Source organism: Polyergus mexicanus, unplaced genomic scaffold, assembly GCF_030449975.1.
Source record: "Polyergus mexicanus isolate NDT 795.1 unplaced genomic scaffold, iyPolMexi1.0 SCAF_13, whole genome shotgun sequence".
Classification (NCBI taxonomy): domain Eukaryota; kingdom Metazoa; phylum Arthropoda; class Insecta; order Hymenoptera; family Formicidae; genus Polyergus; species Polyergus mexicanus.
In genome coordinates, this window is record NW_027223333.1 from 869,348 (window position 1) to 886,327 (window position 16,980).

Sequence of the window (16,980 nt, forward strand, 5' to 3'; positions counted from 1 at the left end):
GAGAGAAATATTAAAAACAACTTCATATTTTGATACAAAGATATAATTGTTTCGTTGTGTTTAAAAAGTACGGATTAATAGATATTACGTCAAGTATCGCCGAAAGCGTCCGCGAGTCGTGTGAGAGAAAAGAAGAGAGAGAAAAGAGAGCAAGTGGTGGAAGCGAGGAAGACAAAAAAAAAACAGAAAGAAGGAAAAGAAGTTACGTGGACCGAGAATAGCTAATTCTCATTTCTGACTTTTCGCGGGACAAGTGCAAGGGGATGAGATGACTCTAGCCCGGTTTAATTACCCTAATTATCCGTTCGAGTCTCGCTAAATCCGGAGTCATTCCTGCGACATTCGAGACGCTTCCGAAAAGCAGGAAAGAAAGCGCTTACTCAGCTGATCTCGCCTTTTCCCGCTAAAAATTCGATATTCGTGTCTGATAGAAAGGGAGGGAAGTCCAAGAGAGAGAGAGAGAGGAGGGGTTAAAGGACGCAAACATCCGTCCGCGCGTTATGACTCATTACCCTGTCACGTATGCGCATTAATCCGAGGGTACAGAAGGAGAGCCCGGGCTGTGTGTGTGTGTGTGTCAGCCAGTCAACGTGGCTAGACGTAATCGCTCGCGGCTATATCGTGTCCGATGAGGTAGAGGGTTGTCTGAGCAAAGTACCGGGTGACGTAGGGCTGGGGCGGGTCGGTGGGGTGAGTCAGGATAGTCGCTCACCCTGTCACGCGCCTCCCTCCCCCCACCCCCCACCACCATCTACCCTTACTTCGACGTTGTCGCGTAATTATCATAGCGAAACCTACGCATCCTAAAGTCACGTAAAGTGACGTGTTTTCATAGGACGCGCGTATCGCGGAGATTATACGGGGCGGGGCGGGGCGGGTCGAGGCTAAAATATACACATAATTCATGCAACTTCCAAATGCGCCGATATTATTCGTAATATTCGTGCGCTATGCGACGGGAAACTGCACAATCGGCAAATTAACAAACATCCTCTTCCCCCCCACTCGTTTCGCGCGAGAGGATCGCGATATATTATTCCTGACATGTACGAGCGAAGAAACGATATTAGTAAATTAACAAACAACCCCAACCGTTCATTCTCCGCGCTCTCTCGTTTCGATAAAGAACCGATGATGATTCAATTCGAGGGCAATTGCGACTTGAGTCAACGGCGAATCGATAAATGGTATGGATATTTTTTATATTCTAATAATTCGCAAAAATATATATATATATCTCGTACGAAGGATCGAATATTTTGTCGAATAGCGTTACCGATATCCCACGACCTTTTCCACGACTCGGTAATCTGTTGCGCGACGACACTGACGACGAAACAGAGTGTGTGTAAAAGCTGCGAGGCGAAATTCGCTACTTAATATTGAACATTAAAATAGTAACGAGATACGCACGCGGATGCAAGCTTGTTTAACGCTCGTTATATCCTATTTTACGCATCGTTAGATCAAGTTCACGCATAGCCAATTACGTGTATCGGGAAAGGCAGATCTCTCTCTGTCCCTCGACTAAAATGGGACATCCTAGCTTAATCGATATTTGATCGTTGCTACGGGATGAATAACCCTGGGACCGTTAGATAGTATTTTCCTTCGGATTTCCGTAGCGGGAGGGTGGCGCGCCGATAACGAGTTTCATCGTTTCATCGCACCTGGATCGCGTCTTTCGAGAGAAAGTTAACGGCCTGCCTCCGGAGCGTCGTCGTTGCGGTCGGATCGGTTGTTTTCGACTCATCCGGATAATATATCCGTGTCCTCGATTCTCTCGCAACTCGGCAAAAAGATTACTCTCCTCGCCGAATAATCATTTTAGGATTCGAAGGCGAATTTTGCCTCTCAACGATAACTATATTTCGACGTTATTACATCTTAACATTGAATATTAGAATATTCATCGAAAGCTTGTTCATCGCGCATCATACGCATCAAGATTCCTTCTCTCTCTCTCTCTCTTTCTCTTTCACCGTAAAAAGAAACAAGCAGCCGAGTTTCTTGCGCGACTACAGTTTCCTCCGCCCCAACTAACTTTACACAAGTAGCCGCACTTTTTACTCTCATTATCTAAGGAAATGATGTACCTGTACGGATGATATTTCGCATGAAATATGCATAACTGTCGTATAATTAATGAACAGTATTGCTTCGGTGCCAACATCGCGATTAATAATGATGCGTCGACGATGCGCGACGCGACGTCAGATTGATTATTCAGTATTTTTATTCAACCGGTGATATCAAACTTATTTTCCACACGGTTAATCGTACCGCGTGCATTGCAAAATCGTTTCGGTTATCAAAACGATTTATTCATATTACGTTTCATGTTTATTAAAGCCGTAATAGTCAATTTGTATGGGAACATTGAAAACAGCCGGAATTGAATTCGTTGAAACCGCCGAATCTCGTGCTTGTTCGATTTGTACGTCATTGCGATTTATATATATATACATTTTTTTTTTAAATCGCGGATGTATACAATATCTCTGGAATTTTTCCATTAAAGAGGAATTATTCATCAACATTTCGTTGGTCGTATAAGTAGTTGGATGCAGCGCAACATCTTTGTTCGCCAAGTTTCTCGTTCCGATTGTCAGCGCGACGTGTTACAATCAATATTCAGAATGCACGCTAATATCGAAGAGCTTCCGGTAGTAAATCAGAAACCATTCGTGTAGTACGAATGTTGCGAATTGGATTCGAGATTTTGGAAACTAGTTATTCAGTTGCTCGCAAAAGTATAGAATTCGCGGTAAGTTTCATCACCGAATATACATATTTTTGTGTTTCACGGGAAATAACAGTATCTGTTACATTATTACTCATGTCTTGCAAAAAACTACGATACATCGCATGTCTTATACAACTATAAATTTCTCGAGTAATTTCTGATTCCACAGTTAAAAAAAAAAAAAAGTCATTTTCCGTAATTTTTTTATATTGAATACGAAGCCGGTCTCTCTCTATCTCTCTCTCTTTCTCTAAATTACTCCTTCATGTCATAACTTTGAAAAATTTGTAATTTAAGCGACAATGACAAAATACATAGTTTTTTTATGGAACCGTAACTGCAAATCCCTCAAAATTGTGACATGACGCAATGTGAAAAATGGAATTATATTCGATATTAGAAAAAAAACTGTGGAAAGTAATTACTCTTGTGGGGGAAAAAAAAAAAAAAAAAACTTAAACAATGTCATCGATACCGTGCTAGAAAAAATGTAATAATATAACAGATTAAATTATGCTACTCGCTTTTACAATAATTGAGCGTATATTTTAAATTTTACATTTCCCTTATTATATTATTCTCCCATGAAATTGTTCGACAATATCTTCGATTGGCGTGTCGTAAATCTCATCGTGAAAGCGAGGTAATTTCGGATCAAACGACGAAGGGTGCAATTTCAAAATGGACATTCCACGCTTCGCTCATATCGAGGCTGTAACAGATGACCGAAAGGTGCTGAACCATGGGCGCTCCATGTCAGCGATTGACACTGTTCGATGCTTCCCGCCGTTCGCTATTACCCAACCTTGCCCCGCATTATGCATACATTATTACATGTATCGATAAGCGATGTGAACGCGGATTCAATAGCCCGTACTCACATTTCACGTTTAATGGTAAACGGCCCCTATTCCTCCCCCTCTCCCCCTCCTCGTTTCGAAATATTATTTATCTGTTACGAGGATACGCGCGCGTCTATAACGTTATCGTTGACACGTAACCGTGAACTCCCATCCAAATAGCCACATTTAGGGCGATGAATATGGACCCATTCAATAATAATAATAATAATAATAATAATAACGCGCCCTCTCTCCATTCGTATTTCATCGACTGAAATGCCCGTATCTAAAATATTCATTAAACACATTCTAACGATTGATTTATCCACGTAATTAATAAGCGTGAGTTAAACAGATGAATTATTATAGTTGACTCGAACAAATTGACATCATGTTCGACGATTAGAAATTCAAGAGAAATGTCGCGGAAAATCGCCATTTTCCTTCCGATTCTTGACACGTTACACTGTATTTATCGATAAATGCCAAATTACAATTCTCTCTTTATATTATAAAATAAAATATAATATATAATATCAAATATAAAAGATCTCTTAATATATTATAATATATATATGTATATAATATAAAAAGGAAAAGATTTATAAGGATTTCACGAGTTGAGCAATATTCTCGAAGGCACACGCCTTTGTCTGCCCGTAATATGGAGAACGCAGATTCTTAACCGTCGATCGAGCGAAATATCTCGGAATACGGAGGACAAAAAATTTCTTCTACGCTCCTCTACGCTCGTGCAAGCGCGAGAGAAAAATGAAAATATGTCACGTTGCGATTTGACATATACAGAAATACTGTGAAAGGAAGGATGGGTGGGGGAGAAAGGCCACGAAATATTCAGAAAACTTTCCAATGTACAAACGGCGCAAATCTTTTCTCTTCCCCCCCCCCCACCCCCCTCAAGCCTCCCTCTTTTTTTTTCCCCCTCCATCGCCGCGCGCAAAGGCGCAAATCATTCTCGGCGCCAGCTGCTGCAGCACCTTGATACAATCCCAAGAAAATCGACTGCTTCGACAAAATCGCAGTCTTATATTGACGTAACGCCACTGCGATAGTGTCATGAAAATAGAACAGGGAACGTATATGTTTGCCGAATGATATAGGGTGTCCCAAAAGCATTGCCATTTCTGTCGTATTGCCATTTTTTTTTTGGCTTTCCACACAATCTTGACTTTATATTTTATCAATAATATATACCCGCGAATATATGAACATAAATATGCGAAAATATCCAGTACAATTTAATCAAAAATTTTAAATATACTACCAGGAAAAAAAAAATTAACTTAAAAATGTAATAATATATTCAATTAGTATAACATACATATATGTAGATAGTGAGAGATTCATAAAACATATAATTGAAAAATCTTTTTATACGAGTTAATAAAGTCGGAATAATTAAACGACACTGATAATAATTAAATTTCTTTTTATCCGAATAAGAAAGAATATTTTTGAATGCAAAGAATATGAAATTATCGTACAATATCATTGTACAATTTTATAATGGCGTATTTTAAAAATTAATTAGAGTTGAAAATCCTAATATCAAGTATAAACATATATGTGCATAGTAGAATACACGCGATTAAAATCTGCTATTACCTACTAATGAATTTGTCAATATCAGCTGATCTATAATCTATGCACAATACCTATAGACAAGAAATCAAAAGACAAAATTAGCTGAGTAAAAAACATTATCGCTTGGACAGTGAAGGGCAACAAATACGTGTGTAATTATAAATCAGAACGTGCAAATTTCACTATACGTTAGCCAATTTTGAATAAATTGTAATTCGAAAATTATTGCGACTTTTTTTTTTTTTCACGCGCTTTAATCGATCATTTAATCGATTACGCTATTAAAAATACCTATTATACGACGATTGCGGAACGTGCTGTGTAAAAAGAGACCGCGATTGTAGAACCGAGCTAGCTAGTGTGCGTTATACATGGAGGACGCGACGATGAGCGTTCAATGGCGAACGGTGTTAGCCGAACGGCGGGCCATCCATTTCGAAACTCCGGCAATTCCTGAAAACGAAACTTTCCGGCGGAACCGTTCGATGCTAATGGCGGAACAATGGCCGCAAAAACAATTGGATAACTCTCGACCCTCGCACAGTCGTACGCGTGGCTCTGTTTGCGGGATCGCCACCCCAAAATCGATCGACCCGTCATTCGTCGAAATTCAACCGTCCCGCGACGCGACGAAAGACAAGGATTAAGTTAAAGCGCGTGATAAAGTCGCACGCGGAGCTCGCGAGTCATTTCTGTTACAGCTTGATATCAGTTGTTTTTTTTTTTTTTTTTTTTTTTTAGCCCAGCCCAAGAATAATAATATAATCAACACTGATTTCATTAAAGAAAGAATTTCTTATAATTAATCCAACTAGAAATATAGATATCCCCGTCTATACACATGTACGTGTGTTCGTCAGACATATGTATATGAAAGATAAAAAAATTAATCGATACAAGTACGATATAGCGTTTCTTCGAAGTGATCGTTCTTGTTCATATATATCTTTGCAGAACGCACTCGTAATTATGTTCGAGGCGCGGAATTTTTCTCGGATCATTGCCTGCCAAGTCTTATTTCGAGACGTACCTCCTGGAATTTCGAGTGTCCGCGCGAACACGCGATTGAGCTCGCGATTGTTTGCGATCCAGCCTGCGCGACGGAGAGAGAGAGAGAAGGCAACGGGCGAATGCCCTCACAAGATCGACCGCTTGTCACGTTGGTGCAATTAGTTCACCAACGTTCAATTTGCCGGGTTCGCTCGGCTCGAAATTGCGCCGTGCCGTGCCGTCGAGCACCGCCGACGGCGGCTTAATAATGGAATTGACAGAACGACTCACTTTCGATTCTATTAACGACTACCTCGCGATCTAAATGGCCACCGTCGAGGGGTCCACCCCTCCCGTCGATATCTATTAATCGGCCGGTATATATATGTATATATCGATCAGCCGGGAACGGCGGCGGCGACGATTTGCGTAAACGCGTAACCATCAAATTCGTTTCGACCGCCAAAGTGTCGGAGAAATAATCCCGGCGATTCGTTGACGTTAATTAATGTTTGTCGTGCACGAGCGAAGATACAAATTGATATGAAATTCGAGCGGCGTAAATGTAAACGATGCTCGAAATTGCGGCTTCGTGCATCGCGTCGATACAAATGGCTTGGATCAAAAATTGTATAATACAAGGCGCGGTTCAACAAGAATATATATATTGTATATATTTACATGCAATGTTTTTACGAGATGTAACGCGATACTCGATAAAAGTGCGCAAGATTTTCCCAAGCAATAACGCCTCTCTAAAGAGGGATTTCCAGAGCGAATCCTTTCGTCAAGGAATCGAATCCCTTTTTGAATTTCGAGCCAACGCTCTTACATTCCCCGTCACACATTCCCGTGTATGGAACACACGTCGCGGCAGCCGCACACATTTATTAACTCGCAAATCTACATTTATGATAGTTATTTATAGCCGCTGTTACCATAGGTATATACTTATAGACACATTTTCAAATTCACACGGTACGTTTTCCGGGGCGCGACAGCGCGTCGTATCGGCGAAACATGCGGTATGAATTGCGAGTTCTTTATGACTATGACTTTCGTCGCCGCCCCCATTCTCTTCGACGAACGACGTATTCCACGGCCTTTTTCCGATCTGCCTCGTAATACACACGTACAACATACACACGCGCGTACACCCCATTGCCTTCGACATCTCGCATTCGGTTTATTTATTGTCCCGCGTATGGATTTACTTTACAAAGTCTTCGATGTACACCTTAATGTTTTATATAGAGCAAATGTCGTGAAAAAATAAAAGTCTCCAATTAATTAATCCAAACGTGAAACTGCTCGTGTAAAATATACAATTAAAAAAAAAAACAGACAAATATAAATAAAATTAAAACTTTTATTCATTCGTGCAATTGAATATTTCAAAATGAGACGTGTCCATTTTGCTCGACAAACATTTGTATTTAATATCTCGACCTCACGCAGAAATTTCAAGTTTGCATAATAACTCCGGCGGATCCGGAGTTTCCGAAGAGAAGTTTATTATTCCGTGATTACTCTCCTTGAAACTATATTCCGTATAAATGCTTGCGATTTATTTTACAAGTTAATTCGAGTGGGGAAAAAAAAAACTCGAGGTCGTTTGTTCAGACACAGCGCTAATTATAGAGCATGTCTGGATTAATTAGGACTTACTTCCTTCCGGGGGATCGCACTTCCGCCGATATGCTAAAATAAAATCTCGCGCTTGAAAAGGGGTCCCTTAACGAGAGGGATTCACGATCTTTAGAATTCGAGCGAGAGTAAACGCGAGTGTAACGCTGGCCGTTAAATTCCTTCCCGAAGAATCGTTTCAACAGGCGGGCAAAAGATATTCGCAGGATTCTGATTCGCCGTACGAAAAAAAAACAAAAAAAAAAACGCATACATCAATTTTCAAAGTATCTCTAGAGAATAACGACTCTGGGAGAAGGTGTGGACGGGAGGAAGAAGCAGGGATTTCTATCGCTCGAGAATTACGGCCAGTCACTACGACAGGCTGTCGTTAGCCAGAAGAATTCGAGATCGGCGCGCGACCCTCGGCGACGACGAATCGTCGTCTTCGAGTAGTAATTTTAGGCAACCCTTCTTCCGTTCCGCGCTTAGCCTCTTCCCCCTCTCCTCTCATTCCCCTCCCGATCCGCTGTCTGTCCGTCGCCTTTTCTCAATCCTCACATCCGGCGCGAATCCGGATACGCGCACGCATATGGAGAGATCGGGGCTCCTGGGTGTCACACTCCCGGGAAAAATACTTCGTCGCGCGCCATCCCGGCTTTTATTTCATACGACTTTCACGAGTCTTACGAGAGCGAGCGACGACGAGCTCTATTCTTAGTTACCGAAGGACGTGTCGGCGCGGGCGACAAAAGACAGATTCCAACAGCCGGCGATGAACTCCCTAAAAGGCGAGGAGGAGACGCGAGAGAAGGGTGCGTGCACGCAACTGTACTAACGTACAATATAACGAGGGGTCGCGCCACCTGGGATATTTACGAGATGGGGAAAAGAAGGGGGTGATTGTGCGTCGCGTGTCGATTGTCGTCGAGATACGTATCTCTGGAAATTCCTCGTCTTGCTCGAATAATTCGACGATTGTATACGCATGTAATGGAAGAAGCGCAAGATTCATATATAAAGTGTAAGAATGAGCGCGATTATTTTATTTTTTACGATATGTATAAATTTGACGATCAATTAAGCTTAAGTTCGCCGCGATCATCCCCGCATTGTTTTTAGAAATTTGTTACACGAGAAAAAAAAAAGGAATCCTAAATAGAGAAAGAAGCGGACATCGCGGCAAAACTTGGAAATGCATCTTGCGATAAGACGTAGAATTTAAATATTGCAACGAAAGTCGAGTTTTTTCCCCCTTACATTATTTATGAAGTAAAGCACAAGCTGAACTACCAAGTTTCTGCTGTAAAAATGTAAAAAAAAAAAAAAAAAAAAAAAAAAAAAAAAAAAAAACACCAGATGCATTTGTGTAATCTAAAATTTATATTTTTGTAAGCTGTTTTGTTTTGTATATTTAAGATTAGTCGGAAATACATACATCGTAAACTCAATCATCAATTATATATTTTTTACATAGGTTAAATAATATAAATATGCAAGTAGCTGCGTTCTTTTTAAATCGCGTGCTTCGGTATATCGAATTACACAACAAAAAGAATAAATAAGACTTTTTTATATCTGCAGTTTTAACGGTAAAGGTAAGAAAAATAGTTTACATTTAAGCCAAAAATGCTTCCAAAAATAAATCTATAATTTAAAATATACTTTCTATACATAATCTATATTCAAAGAATTCGAGTATTTTTGAAACCTTTTCTAATCGATATATGATCGAACGTATCAAACGCATCAAGCTTTAATCCTAGTTTCCAAATCCGATACACTTATTCGACAATATTTATTTATTATTCGAGACCGAGAAGAAGGGGACAAGATACTTTTACTTCGAAAGAAGATCGCGATAATGACCGCGAGAGAATTTTAATCCGTTAAATACAACTTAATAGAATGCGCAAAACTTTCATCTCGCGCGTCGTGGTTGCAAAAATTCAATTCCTCAAACCATCCAATGGCGTGTCGCATGACACGAGTAACATCCATTTGTTGATTAAACCTCGCGTACGCGAATAAATCTACGCCGTTCACGCCGAACTTGGCTTCATTCCGCGAATCGTCCTTTCCAAATGGGGAGACGCGATTCTCATTAACGAAGATGACTCACGACCATTATTACGGAGAGAACTGTAATTATTTACGATATATACGCAACATGTTCGCCATTTCCTTCTCTACAAGTCTGAGAAGTCGGCGAGGTTTTACGATAAATCGCTCTCTCTCTCTTTCTCTCTCTCTCAAGAAAAGTCCCGCAAACGCTTCCGCCATCGGACCGTCCTTTGATAAACGATCAACCTCGACCGGACGCGAAGTCCTGTTTTCCGTGACGAACCCGGGAGATCATGAACAATCGCACGAATGAGAACCACTGATCCGCTCCGACCGTTCCTCCTCGCGTGATAAACGATCCAGCTGCATCAGCGATACCGCCGTGATCTCAGACGGAGAAACGAAACGGATTACGATAACTAATCGGTTTTGATGCACGATAAATCGCGCCACCGACCGCCCTACTTACTTCGCGTAGATTTTATCACTTTCTGCATTTTTTCGCAAAGACGAATCAATAGCGGATATTTAATGAACGCGCGAACCAAACGGAGTAATATTAACTGTAATATCTTTTACGGTATAAGCAATCGCGCCAGTAATGGTGACGATACAACTATAATTATCATTTAATTCGATCAAATCCGATCGTTTTTGAATATATTAAATATTATATTAATTCTGATATGTGAGAAAGAAATTACGAATTAACATTTATATTCTACCCAAAAATAGATTCTTCCAGGTAATTTGCAAAGTTCAAGATATTTAATTAATTGAGATTCTTTCGCTTAATTAATACTTGAAAAAAAAAAAAAAAAAAATTAAATATAGAAATTTTTTTTTTATTAATTACAAGTCACTTGAAATGAATTAAGAATAAGCATTAAGAAAGAGATTTTTACAAAAGAAAAAAACGCGGAAGAAATATCGAAGAAAACGTGAGAGCCACTGACAGAAGACCTGTCCGTATGCTCCTGCGGCGATATTAAATATGGCGGTACACAGTCAATGACTCCGCCTAGGAAGTCGAGAGGCACAAAAACCTGGAGGAATCTAAGCAAACGGTGAACTCGCTCTGTTCGATGTTGTTAAGGTTCGCTCGGCTGTAAACGTATCTACTAAATCGCGAGCGAGCGAAGAAGGAGACTTTTAATCGGCCGATAAAATGTAAATTATCCCCGCATATGCATTTCACGCATATGGATTATTACAATTTCGTATCGCGTCTCCCGTATCCTACCGCTCCTCAGGCGCACGTAATTACGTAATACACGGTATATATCCTCTTGATGAATTATACGGTGTTAAAGTGACAGAGTTTAACGGGAACCCGAAATGATTTGTACACGTCAGATGATATCGTAATTATCAACAAGAGCGAAGGCGTATACCTAACATTCGAGCAAGATCCTTTGTTGTAGCCCGCTGGAAACGAGGCTTCCAACTCTGCAATCTTCTGCTTCCAACTATACGGCAAATCGAGCGAGTTGTGCTGGAGACGGATGAAACGAAACGGGGTATTTAAAGTTGAAAATAGCACGGTAGATATGAAATCGCGAGAGACTTTTGTATATTTTACGCGACACGTAAGGCTAGAGCGTAATTGAAACGTCGTAATTTCTAAATCGAAATCTTGCGTGATCTTTTCAACTCGAATTATCGAGGAAGATGAATTATTAAACACTGCGCGTTGCGTGTAAAATTTATTTTGAAAAAATTGAGAGATTTTTTTTTTTCTTTTAAAATTTTCTAATTTAATTTTCCAACAATTATCCTTATTGTTATTCCTTGCGTAATAATTTATAACGAAACGCACTATAGATCATAAATATTCCTCTTCGAAATTACCTCTTCTTTAATTCCCATATACTTCTTTCAATCCGATCATACTTTTCGAGATGCATCCATTTAAAGATTAAAATAGATTATATACAGATAAAGGAAGGAATATATCTCTGTCATATCTCGAAAAGGTGGCCAATGGAAAAAAGAGAAATAATCAGATTTCGGCGGTATCGAGAAACAAACTATAGAGACGGCAAACGCGGAGCATGAATATCTAAGCTGATTATTTTGCAGTTATTCATCGGTTAAGTTCCAAACGAGACCGGTGGCAACTTAGTTACGCAGAGCCGCAGTTAAGAACTTTACCGGAGAGTCGCGCGCGTTTCTCCGTCGTTTTCCGCCTCCGTCCTCCATTTTGCGCTTTCCGTCGTTCGCGCTACGATTTAATTTATTACGAGCGATCTAATTTCACGGCGACATTATAGCCCGACCGCATTAGAGCGATCGTTGGTCGATTCCGTCTACGTGGAAGAAATAACAGCTTGCATTTATTTTGCACGACGATTGTCGACGATAACAGTCTGACGATGAACATGAACGGTATAAAACTAAAGCGACAATAGAAAATCGATCCTAGAAACTATACTCGAGAATAAGTATTACATTAGTTAAATTAAATTATTATAATTTGTAATTGTCATGAAAATCGAGACTTCTTCTTCCTTTCGCATGAATCTGTATACGAGTGAAGCAATTACCATAGTAAATGGAAAGTATAGGAAAGACGTAGGTTCTTTTTTCGTAGGATCTTTCTAGCCTTGAATTTTCCAGGACTTTCCGAGTCGACGATTCAAAGTGAATTCGAAAGTACGATAATCGAAAAAGTTGACGATCACTGTATCAGATGTTACCGTCGAAGAGATAGAAGATCGCGAGACGAAGTGCATTCGAGACACCGAGACCAAGTTGAAACGGCGGGAACCAAAGTTTCGACTCGGTCTACACAGTCTCTTTCCCCTTTGAGCTGTAGAATTACGCGACGACTACGCCGAAGATATATGTAAGCGCGAATTTTCAAACATCTCGTAGACTAAAGTTGGGTTGTGATATCAATGGAGTTCCATCTACTCTTGAATATCGCGCTATGATTTCATCTCCGACGCGATACATTTCGGCTTTTCCACACTTATTATTTGAAAGATATATTTATAAGAAAAAGTCTGAAAAAAAATCGTGTATCGTAATGTAATGTCATATAATTTTTCTAGATCGACAGCGTCGACAGATACGCTAAAACTTTTCATTACAGTATAATATTTTTCTCAAAAATAATTCTTTCATCTCTTTATCTTTTAAATATTATTATCTCTTCTTTTTTTAATTCAACTTTTAAATTTTTCTAAAATTTCTTAAAATTTTTTTCTACAATAGAATTCCAAGTACGAAATACTCTCTTCGAGCAAATTATTCCGAAATTTAATTTCGGAGTCCTTAATCGAATCCTCAAAAGAGAAAAGGAAAGAAATCGGTTAGAGGGACATTGCATTGTTGCATCCTGCAATTGCGATGCAATTGGCTGCTTCTCATCGCGCCCCGTCCCAACATCACGATCGTCGCGTCAGTTTGCATCGACTTTAAGTTCACTCCGATGCGACAAATACATAACCGACCCCTCCCGCGTTCGTCTCCTATTACTCCATTTTCATACGTAATGTTGTTATTGCTACGCCCGACGATGGCATACTGGGTATAAATTTTCCTCCGATCGCTCCCAATACACATTTCACAACACGCATTAACATTCTTGGGATCTCAATGTATTTACAGAGTATACGATTCATCCTTCTCTCTCTCTCCCTCTCTCTTTCTCTGCATATTAAATCTCCGTTACGCTACATTTAATTTTTTCATTTGCAGTATATAGAAATGACGATGATAGTAAGTAATCGACGAAGTTGAGCTGTCAAATTTTTTTTTATTTTTAAAATGATTTAATTCTTTCTCGGTTCTTTAGTAACTCTTCGACAATAAGTTCAAAGAAAATTCGCGTGCGCAGATTCTTTTGTGAGAAGATTTAAAGAATCACTCTTGAGATTGCTTTCGAACAACAATTTTACTCGGTACTTTTATAAATCTATAATCAGATTGTAGAGAAAAGTGACAGATATTTTGATTATTTCTCAAAATTTTCAACAACTTGAACTCGGATTTGGGGAAAAAAAAAAACCATTTTATTATAATATAAAAGCATCATCCGTGTCTCGGCGTAATTCAACGTATCTGGCAGCACGAGAAAAATTGATTGTACGTTCTGAAAGAGACTAGAACCCGCCGCCGGATAACGAGTTTACAAATATTTCCACGCAAATTAATACGCGGGAGATTATTTCTGCGTTTCAGAGAGAGAAAAAAAAAAGAGTAAGGAAACATTAAAAGTACATACAAACAATGTTCCGTTGAAACATCGACTCGCGGGATTCGGATCCTAATTAGAGATAAAAACCAAAAAAGTAACATCGCTTCTCAACGGCAAAATCTCCAACTTAATCCGTTTGCCTTATACGGGATAACCGGCGGGATTCAATATAAACGAAAGTGAAGTAAGCTCGGAACGCGAAGTAGTATTCGCGTGTTTTCGATTGGTCCTCCTTTTTCGTTGGAAACTTTTAAACCCCATTCTTACATCCCACCCTCCGCTCTCTCTCTCTTTTTCCTTTTTTTAATCCAAAAGTATCAACGCACCCATAATTAACGCGTGGAAAGAATAGATGAGAGAGGAGAGTAATTTCTAACTCCGCGGAGAGGAGTCGCGTCGCGATATATTTACATATATTCATCCGTACTGTCGCTCTGCCAGCTGACTACGGTCCACTGTCACCCGAGGGAGAGAGGCGGGAAAGGGGAAGTCCGCGCTCTCTCGCGCATCGCGCTTCTTCCTCCGCGCGTCTCCTTTCTCTTTCAGTCTCTCTGTCTGTCTCCCTCTTTCTCTCTCTCTCTCTCCATCGCTCTCCAGTTTCCAAATTTTACTCCGTGTCCCCTTATCCCGCCGCCTCCTTGCCACGTCGCCGACATCGGAATGCGCTTTTCCACCTTGTTCGTCGCTTTCACCTCTCTTCCTCTCCGGTCGTCTCTATTTCTCTTTAGTAGCGCGTCTCCCTTGGCGCGCGTTTCCCTCTACATTCTCCTCTCATATGTCCTCTCCGTTTGTGATCTTGCACCGCTGTCTGTCCCCTTTATCCCCCTCCGCTGTCGTCCGTTTACGTTTCCAAGCGCACGGGCAACTTCTCCCCCATTTCCTATGTATTTTTGGATGCAGCGCCGCGGAAACGGTTCAACGACCCCCCCTTAGTCACAGAATTGGAACGTACGTACATAGGTACGTACATGCGTCCCCGTGCACCGACGGTGAAAACGTGGAAAATTCTGATTGATCGTCGTCGTACATCGTACGATGAGCACTCGGGGCGACCCTACGACTTACCTTACCCCACTCTAACGAGTCGTCGGATACGCTTTCGAGTCTTTCTGCTTTACAGCCCGAAAAACGGTCCCGCGACCAAATGGCGCGGAGTGCATCAAAGTATAAATACATCGCTAGAGTTCCACGACTAGAGAGAGAGAGAGAGAGAGAAAGAGATAAAGTGCTGCCAGAGTGTATATTCACGTTTCAATGTTTTTATCCTCTTTTCGAATCGCATTCGTATTCATAACGTACAAAGTTCGAATTATCATTGCGAACGTTGTTATCTTAACAATATCGGGTAGATTAAATTCAAATACCCGTCACACGCTTAATTCAAGATTTATGATCATCTCAGCGCGAGTATGACGCAGTACACGGTTACATATGAATCACGCGCGAGCGTGTTAAATCGCAGATTAAAATTATCGTTACCGTCGTTTGACGTATCGCGATCGTTTCGTATAGATATAATTTTGCAAACGGACGCGAGCGAATTTTATTCTTTTGTCATTATCCGCAGATTGATTATCGCGATAAAATAATAATAATAATAAAAAAAATAAAATAAAAAAAAACATTTCCGACACGCCTACGCGCTTCCTATAACTCTCGCGCAATATTATCGTCGCGGTTATCGAACGCATCGATGCGCGCTCGATCTCTTCGCGGATATACGAGGACGGGCCTTTTGATATCGTCGTGGTGATAGGGGAAGGGGAGAGGGGCAAGAAAGTGGGCAAGGCAGCAGCGGAGCAGCGTTGGTAAAGCGTTGAACGCTTCAGAGGCAAAGCGCGGAAAATTAAAACGGACCACAGAGAGGAACGAGTTAGGTCGTTTTCCACCTCCTTTCCGCCTTCGGCTTTTCCATTCGCAGAGCCTTTATCATCCACCTCCCTGCTTCGCCACTCTTCCACCCCTCCACCCCCACCCCACCCCACCCCACCCCGTTCCCCTCTCCCTTTATTACAATCCCACCTTCCGAGCCTGCGGCACGCTTGGGTATAAAGCGCATTATTGTACGAAATTAATAAAGATCAAATCCTGTCTACTAGTCGTAAAAAGCGTCGTTACGAGCGACGCGATAAAAGCGACTCGAGTTAATGCGATAGGGAACGGCCATCTTAGTCTTTTTTTCATTTTTTTTTTCATTTTTTTTTTACCTCGGGTTACGTTACATATTGCTCTCATATATTGATGTATCTTTTTTTTTTATAAAATCGTTTATGTATAGCGAAACAGATTTTTATCGATAATCTTATCCCGAGGATAAATCAAGATTTCGTCGTGTTTGATGTTAATTTTATTCGACGAGCCATTACGTAATCGCAACTTTGAGCAAGAAAGAGTTTTGAAATCATCATCGCACCTCGCTTCTTAACGTAACGCAAGGTTAACGACAGACGTGCCAGTAATCACACGCGCGAACGAAGAGATTAGATCTCGAACAGCGTTTATTCTAACAACTATAAAGCCGAACGCGTGTTAATACAATGTCGAGTGGTGCGAGGGGACAAATTGACCTCCATAGTTTTAATGGCACGGGGCTACAGCTTCGAGTAGTTGTAACGCGGATAAATAATGGGAAAGAGAGAGAGAGAGAGAAATAGTCTCTCTGTAGTCGAATGATAATATTCCGGAGCCAACGGTCGAAGTATACTTGGAATTGCGGAAAATGGACTCGCGGTCCGGAAACAGCCCGTCATTATTGTCGAGAGGAAAGGGGAGGGGAGGGAGGGAGGAGGAAATCTATGGGATGTAAATGGATCGTATAATCGGTACCGCTGTTAATTCGCGCGAGTTGAAAAACGCCGCGAAAAAACTCCTCCACAAGATCGATCGCGTCGCGATAACGTCAA

At 40.7% G+C, this 16,980-nt stretch overlaps 1 protein-coding gene across 5 annotated transcripts in view; it reads right to left on the reverse strand.

Moving 5' to 3' along the window:
• LOC138938506 (uncharacterized) overlaps positions 1-16,980 on the reverse strand; it is a 184,584-nt gene that overhangs the window by 41,857 nt on the left and 125,747 nt on the right. The gene's annotated exons all lie outside the window — the stretch shown is intronic.